The sequence below is a fragment of the Neoarius graeffei genome, chromosome 16 (assembly GCF_027579695.1).
Source record: "Neoarius graeffei isolate fNeoGra1 chromosome 16, fNeoGra1.pri, whole genome shotgun sequence".
NCBI classification, from domain to species: domain Eukaryota; kingdom Metazoa; phylum Chordata; class Actinopteri; order Siluriformes; family Ariidae; genus Neoarius; species Neoarius graeffei.
This window is the reverse complement of record NC_083584.1, coordinates 35,282,003-35,290,391: the sequence shown is the minus strand read 5'-3', so window position 1 is coordinate 35,290,391 and position 8,389 is coordinate 35,282,003. Positions and strand designations below refer to the sequence as shown.

At 43.0% G+C, this 8,389-nt stretch overlaps 1 protein-coding gene across 1 annotated transcript in view; it reads left to right on the top strand.

Annotated features, from left to right (window-relative positions):
• Positions 1 to 4,732: 4,732 nt before the first annotated feature.
• Positions 4,733 to 8,389, top strand: part of hpcal4 (hippocalcin like 4) — a 28,914-nt gene continuing 25,257 nt past the window's right edge. The window contains exon 1 of the mRNA XM_060942070.1: positions 4,733 to 4,780. The gene's annotated coding sequence lies outside the window, so the exon portion shown is untranslated. The remainder of the gene's footprint in view (positions 4,781 to 8,389) is intronic.

Sequence of the window (8,389 nt, the reverse complement as noted above, 5' to 3'; positions counted from 1 at the left end):
GCAGAGGGACGCTCCCCCGAACGAGACGCCAAGTTGTGTGGTTGTGTGTACGTCTATATTTACTTGGTCACTGAAAAGTGTAATAATAAATAACGCTTTACAAACCCGATCTCTGTCCTGCCGTCTTCTGTGCTCCACCCTTCCACACGAACCGCTACAATGACCTATTGCCAATTGACCTAATGAGTTGCAATTTGGTCCTCCAGCTGTTCCTTTTTTGTACCTTTAACTTTTCCAGCCTCTTATTGCCCCTGTCTCAACTTTTTTGAGATGTGTTGCTGTCATGAAATTTCAAATGAGCCAATATTTGGCATGAAATTTCAAAATGTCTCACTTTCGACATTTGATATGTTGTCTATGTTCTGTTGTGAATACAATATCAGTTTTTTGAGATTTGTAAATTATTGCATTCCGTTTTTATTTACAATTTGTACTTTGTCCCAACTTTCTTGGAATCAGGGTTGTACTATAAAATGCAAGTAATATGTATTATAAGACATGGGTTCTTAATTTTTCAGCCAGAGACCCCTTTAACTTACCACCTCAGTACTGATTTATTTTATGAACATATTCCAACAATTCAGATGTTAAGATCGTTATTCTGCCTATTTATTGGCGCCATAATGATTTTTATTCCTGAACTTTCCCCTGACAAATCACATTATAATGAAACCTGTCATTAGATTCAAATTGACTTTTCCATTTATAGACTTAATGAATTTTGTATTAAACCTAAACAATTCAAGGGAGCAGTGAAATAGATGAATAACTGTAAGAATTCAATGACATAAATAACTTGGTGTGACCCCGCATGACTGTGAAGAATGGTTTAAATTAAGTAGGAATAACAGTAATATTACATGAGCTTGTCGGGCAGTGAGATGGGTAAGTTATGGATAAATATAAGCAGTCGGAGCCATAAATAGACATAAAGAATGAAACAGCTGATTGAGAAGTAGACACAAAACTCATCACTGGCTTCCCACAATGTACTATTTTTGCATTCTCTTGATATTCACTAATAATCTGGCTTACTGCCCCTCTGTGAAAGAGTGCAAAACAGAGACCTGACATATCTCCTAACCCGCCACGACACTGCAGAATGTGCATGAAGGTGAGGCCATGTAGTGATTACACACTTCCTTCTGGTAACTAGCTCGAAGGACAGTTTAGTAGAACTGTGACGCACAGCACAGAGAAGAGCAGGAATCTATAGAGCACCATTAAATGTTATGATATTATGATAATTTAGTATCTTGATCCTGGTGCCAGACTCAAGTACCTAATGTAGTTAGGTCATGTTTATATTATTTGGAAGCTCAAGTTCAATAACCAATAAATTTTGGGTTTATATTCATAGCTAAAGAAAAGGGCTAAACAAAAGAAGACTACATTAGGTTGCACTCTTATCAGCCAAGAACAGGAATCTGAGGCTCAAATGAACATGAGTGTTATACTACCTGAGATTGGTTTTGGTCTCAAGACCACTTTTTGAAGGTCTTGGTCTTGTCTCAGAATCGACCACATTTTTATTCGGTCTTGTCTCGGTCTCAGGATTTTATTTCAAGACTAGTCAAGACCACAACTGTAGGGATGTCACTAAATTGCCTATGTACTGTCTGATTTACTTGTTTATATCATTACTGTGATTTGGATGTAAAATGTCCTGCTTCAAATGCAACCAATAATGTGGCTCATTGCTAATTTAAATTTTTTTGTTACTGTTAACAGCTGTCACCCCTCCCTACCCCCCTTCACATGCACTGGAGGAAACCCATGCAGGCACGAGGAGAACATGCAAATTCCACACAGTTGGCCGGCAGGTTCGAACCCAGAACCTGCTTGCTGTGAGGCGACAAAGCGAACCACTGGACCATCATATCATTTTAGACAAATTAAGGAGATTGTTAGCTGCTGTTAGGTGCTATTTGATCATTAGATCATGTTCTCATTTAAAGTCTTTAAGTCTTGAGGTTGAACAGAAGATATTCTGATCTTATTTTGAGGCCAAAACTAACAAACAAGGCAACAAGACATAAACTGAGGTACTTGTGATTTGGTGTCTATGTCGGGAAGTCATAATCTCCAATTATGAGAAAGTAATCACACCTCTGACAGGATGAAATGATAATCACCTCAAAATGACCTTTATATTTGAAAAAAAATCAGAACTGTACATAATTTGTTTGGTATCGAGTTGCATAATGTGCAGTTTAGTATGTGACCTAAATGAAGCTGTTTTTATGTATGGGTCAGAATTTCATGCTGCAGTTAGTAGCTTCATCAATATAAATAAAAATAACAAAAATTTTATTTATTCAAAAATAACAGCAGCTAACAAACTCTAAAATAGTAGTGAGACCAGCTATGATGTATGGATTGGAGACAGTATCCTTAACGAAGAGACAGGAGGCAAAGTCGGAGGTGGTGGAGTTGAGGATGTTAAGGTTTGCGATGGGAGTGATGAGGTTGGACAGGATAAGGAATGAGCACATCAGAGGGACAGCACATGTGGAGAGCTTGGGAATTAAGCTAAGAGAGATGAGACTGAGATGGTATGGGCACATCCTGAGAAGAGATGCAGAGCATGTTGGAAGGAGAATGTTGAGGATGGAGCTGCCAGGCACATGAAAATGAGGAAGCCAAAGAGGAGATACATGGATGTGGTGAGAGAGGAAATGAAAGTGGCAGGTGTGGTAGAGAAGGATGCGGAAGACAGGGAGCAATGGAGACAAAAGATCCGCTGTGGCGACCCCTAATCGGGAGCGGCCAAAAGAAGAAGAAGAAGAAAAAGAAGTTAGTAGCTTCATCCATCCATCCATCCATTCATTATCTGTAGCTGCTTATCCTGTACAGGATCGCAGGAGCCTATCCCAGCTGAGTACGGGTGAAAGGTGGGGTACACCCTGAACACGTCGCCAGGTCATCACAGGGCTGACACATAGAGACAAACAACCATTCACACTCACATTCACACCTACGGTCAATTTAGAGCCACCAATAAGCCTAACCTGCATGTCTTTGGGGGAAACCGGAGCACCTGGAGGAAACCCATGCAGACACGGGGAGAACATGCAAACTCCACACTGAAAGACCCTCATCGGCCACAGGGCTCGAACCCGGACCTTCTTGCTGTGAGGCGACAGTGCTAACCACTACACCATAGTAGCTGCATATTTAACTGTATTTATTTATTTTGGGCCATTCAGGTTGATGGGAACATGATCAAGCCATGATGCAATAACATATTTTGTGTGTTTTTGTTGTTGTGTTTTGTTTGTTTTTGTCACGGCCTGAGATTATGAAACTGCTGTACTGTTTTGCATTACTTCAACATTTGCATTTTTGCTAACTACCCATGCTAATCACACACATGCTACTGATTGTGCTTGATAGTTATGCACTGATTTATTAACTGTGAAGTGCTGTCAAAGGAATGAACTTGTAGCAGAGAAATATATTTTTGTTTCATATTTTAGTTGGGGGCGGCACGGTGGTGTAGTGGTTAGCGCTATCGCCTCACAGCAAGAAGGTCCTGGGTTCGAGCCCCGGGGCCGGCGAGGGCCTTTCTGTGCGGAGTTTGCATGTTCTCCCCGTGTCCGCGTGGGTTTCCTCCGGGTGCTCCGGTTTCCCCCACAGTCCAAATACATGCAGGTTAGGTTAACTGGTGACTCTAAATTGACCTTAGGTGTGAATGTGAGTGTGAATGGTTGTCTGTGTCTATGTGTCAGCCCTGTGATGACCTGGCGACTTGTCCAGGGTGTACCCCGCCTTTCGCCCATAGTCAGCTGGGATAGGCTCCAGCTTGCCTGCGACCCTGTAGAAGGATAAAGCGGCTAGAGATAATGAGATGACAGATGAGATGAGATTTTAGTTGGTGGGGCGGCACGGTGGTGTAGTGGTTAGCGCTGTCGCCTCACAGCAAGAAGGTCCGGGTTCGAGCCCCGGGGCCGGCGAGGGCCTTTCTGTGCGGAGTTTGCATGTTCTCCCCGTGTCCGCGTGGGTTTCCTCCGGGTGCTCCGGTTTCCCCCACAGTCCAAAGACATGCAGGTTAGGTTAATTGGTGACTCTAAATTGACCGTAGGTGTGAATGTGAGTGTGAATGGTTGTCTGTGTCTATGTGTCAGCCCTGTGATGACCTGGCGACTTGTCCAGGGTGTACCCCGCCTTTCGCCCGTAGTCAGCTGGGATAGGCTCCAGCTTGCCTGCGACCCTGTAGAACAGGATAAAGCGGCTAGAGATAATGAGATGAGATTTTAGTTGGTACAGTTTTTGAAAAAGGTAAAAACGACGACTAAAACCCTCCTTGCTCACTTGGATACCCAGCATTAATCAATATTATCAGTTCGTGCCTGTCGTCACCAGACCGGCGTGATGCAAATATCTGGCACAGCTGGACACATCTGGAGCCCAACTGTTACCATGCTGTTTTTATCCGCATGGCGATCTATTTAGACGTGCTGGACGCTTCCGGAAGCCTCGTTTGATTGACATGACAGATCATCGAATCATATCGGCACAAGATTTATCCAGTCGCAGAGCCTTGAATTTGTCCAATCAGAGGAGGCTTCGGGTGTTGCTTATGCAAATGTGGTAGCCAGGGAGATGCGCGCGCTCCATTCATTGCGTCCGACTGAAAGAAGAAGGAGCGGCTGCGCGCGTGCGGCTCTGCGATTCGATTCTGCACGGTTCCCCGCCGAGCGCCGTTCACGCGGTTATCTGTTTAGCGGACACACACACACACACACGCGCGCGCGCGCAAAACACCACAAACATCTGGGTGAGTCATCCATGCGTCTACTTTTATGCTTAATTTTGCCAGCTTCTGATAATAAACAACATAAATATCAAAACGTTAAAGAGACCATATGTATAATAAAACCTGTTAAAATTATTTCCTGCTTATAATAAATGTGTCTTTTTTTTTTCCCCAGTCACTTTTTGTAGAAAATTACTGTGAGGCCATACAAATGCTGTTTTGTTTTTTTTTGCTTGTCGTTTGTTGGTCTACTGTATGCAAGCCTCCAGACAGCATTTCTATATGGACTTATATTTATATGAAAATGTGTCCTTGCACTTTTTTAGGCAGCACAAACAAGCCAGTATCAGCTGTAATGGTTGTATAGCCTAATCATTAAAATGCATGTTTTATTCCTGACTGCGGTGTTGTGTTGTTCTGCATGAGTGTGTTTATGTTCAGCAGTCTAACCATGCTGATATGTGTTTTCAACAGCATCTATAGACTGTTGTTCTACTTCACACTGTATAGGTCTGGGTGATAACCAAGAAAGTGGTTTATTTACCTTGGGCATGGGTAGACATGTGCCTTACTGGCAGCAAGTGACTGGAGCTGCCACTAGACAAAGCTGTGAGCGCCTATCCAGTTTTGCTGCAGTGAGATCATAACATCTTTCATCCACCTCTCATTAGAAAGCTGATACTGGATGGAGTTGTCCCAGCGTCAGTTTTGTGTGAGATGAGTTTTGTTGAGCCACACAGAAATGCAGTGATGCAGAGTAAATAAATAACTGTGTTGGGTGAAATTTGGAGAGGGACATGGGTATTGTGGTGACCAGACAGACAAAACCTGACCATCGTGAAACTCCATCCATCAATCCATTATCTCTAGCCGCTTATCCTGTCCTACAGGGTCACAGGCAAGCTGGAGCCTATCCCAGTTGACTATTACCCCTTTTCCACCAAATCAATTCCAGGGCTGGTTCGTGGCCAGTGCTGGTGCTGGTTCACAACTCGTTCAACTTGCGAGCCAGCTGAGAACCAGTTTGCTTTTCCATAGCTCACGGTGCTAAGGGAAGCCATGTCATTACGTTGCTGTATACGTCAGTTACGTCGCTGTATACGTCAGTTACATCGCTACGTTTGCATAAACGTTGGCGCGAATATCGAAGCAAAAACAATGCGGAAGAAGCAGCAGCAGCAACAACAACAACAACAATAATAATGGCTGACTTTGCGTTTGTACAGCTGCTGCTTCTCGTCGCTTAAAAATGGTGATCTTTCGCGGTCTTGTTATTGTTGTTGGTCTTAACAACTACGCCCCCCCCCCCGCCCCCTGCTGACGTAAGCAGTTCTTTCCTCTGGCCCAGCAGAGAATTGGTGCTAGCCTGGAACCGGTTTTTCTGGCCCCAGAGCCAGTTCTTTGTCAGTGGAAACAGAAAACCCAGTTCCAAACTAAGCACTGGCCCCGAACCAGCCCTGGAACTGATTTGGTGGAAAAGGGGCATATGGGTGAGAGGCGGGATACACCCTGGACAAGTCGTCAGGTCATCGCAGGGCTGACACAGAGACAAACAACCATTCACACTCACATTCATGCCTACGGTCAATTTAGAGCCACCAGTTAACCTAACCTGCATGCCTTTGAACTGTGGGGGAAACCGGAGCACCCGGAGGAAACCCACGTAGACACAGGGTGAACATGCAAACTCCACACAGAAAGGCCCTCGTCAGCCACTGGGCTCGAACCCAGGACCTTTTTGCTGTGAAGCGACAGTGCTAACAACTACACCACCGTGCACCCCCCATCATGAAACTCCTAGAAGAAAAAGTACCGCAACATCACCAAGCATAGTGTTTTGGAAATAGTGTTGAAGTACTGTACTTGTGGAAAAGACAGGTGCTAAACTGTCCCTAAGTTTAAGGTTCAGTAGACCAATAATTGGTTGTCAAAGTTCCTAGGATATTCTTCAGACTTTAAAAAGTATGCAAAAAAATGATATTAATTTGAATTACAGTAGTTTTTCCATGTGATGTGAAACAAAGTTAACATTATTGGACTGAGAATGAAATGGGATATTTATAAAATAAATTTCAACCCCTTCACATTAACACTACTTGTCACATTTCAGCCCTTTTCCTGATAGATAGATCACATGCAAGCTTGTTTTTATCTGGTGTTTTCTGGTCCTGTGCTCCTGGTGTCGGAGGACAGGTGATAGGCGAGGAGCTTGGACTCAGTACTTCTTTGTCCCCACATCCTCCTAGTCGACACCCCTGACTGAATTTCACTCATGCAAAAAAAAAAATCAAGGAAACACATGGCCACTGTCAGTATTCCATTTTGTCCCAGTCAAAAGAGGCTGGACAGTGGTAGGTGTATCAAATTGTGCACACAGAGCTGTTTGATCGACTACCCACATGCTCTGTTTCTCATGTAGCTGCATAGCAGTTCCAAAATGGCTGAACTCAAAAGGCCATGGACAGTCACTGGCTCGTGAGCACGATTAATCAACCCACCTCAACAGAACTCAATGCATGAAAAACAAATAGCATGCATGAGCAAAAAAAAAAAAGCAGAGGACAGTTTTGTTGTTCTTACTTCTGATAGGTACCTGTTGGTATTGTTGTGTTCTTCTCCTCTAATAGAATTTGAAGATTCCTTTTGTTCGCTTTGCACCGCTGCCTGTTTTGAATGTGAATTAGAAATGAGTGTAGTACTGTAATGAACAAGATGCTGTCAAACACATTTAGCAGCTCGAGTCGTCACACGATGCCGCTGGCCATGTTTGGACATCATAGACACATTGTTCCTCATGTTTACCCTAATGTTATGGTACTTGGATCTGACATAATCTGGAAAATACAGGTTGACACAGCTAATACAGAGAAATAGGATTACATATGCCTTGCCAAACTTGCTGAATTTCCACTAATATGCTGCTCAGCAAGTGGTATTTCCACTAAACCAGTGAATGAATGGCTGATGTCTCCCCTTCTAGTTACAGCAGTTTGATCTTTAACAGGAAATGATTTGATGTTGGGAGGGGGACAATTTCATTGAGAGTCCGAGTTTATTTTATATAGACAGAAATCACTTACTTACCCTTGACTTTAATCAGCTTTTTGAGTGCCAGAACCTTTTCCTGAAGTAATCTCCTGGAGAGGTTTGAAAGAACTTGGCTATTGCTCCAGATGTTGAAGCTGATAGCTGTTTCTATAGGGCCCTCCAGTAAAGCACTTAACCTCTAACTGTTCCAGTGGGTACTCATATAGTTTAAGGATGATTTGGATTTGACTAGTTTTACATGGGGAGGTGGTATAATGTATTTACAGTGCCCTCCACAATTATTGGCACCCTTCATCTCACACTGACAAAATTAGAAAATTCTAAACTTTAATTGAAATAAATTTATTCAGAAAAAAAAATCCCTTATCAAGAAATAGTTATTTTCAAGAAAAACACGTGGCGCTATTATTGGCACCGTGGAAATTATCGTGAACACAATGTAACTGAAGCATGTTTCTCATTTAACTTGTACACTTTTGAGTTGATTGGCATATATAGGAATTTTCAAGCTGTAATCTATGACTTCCTGATTAACTGGGGTACAAATATGAGGTGACACAGAGGCCAAGTTCCCTTGGTCAT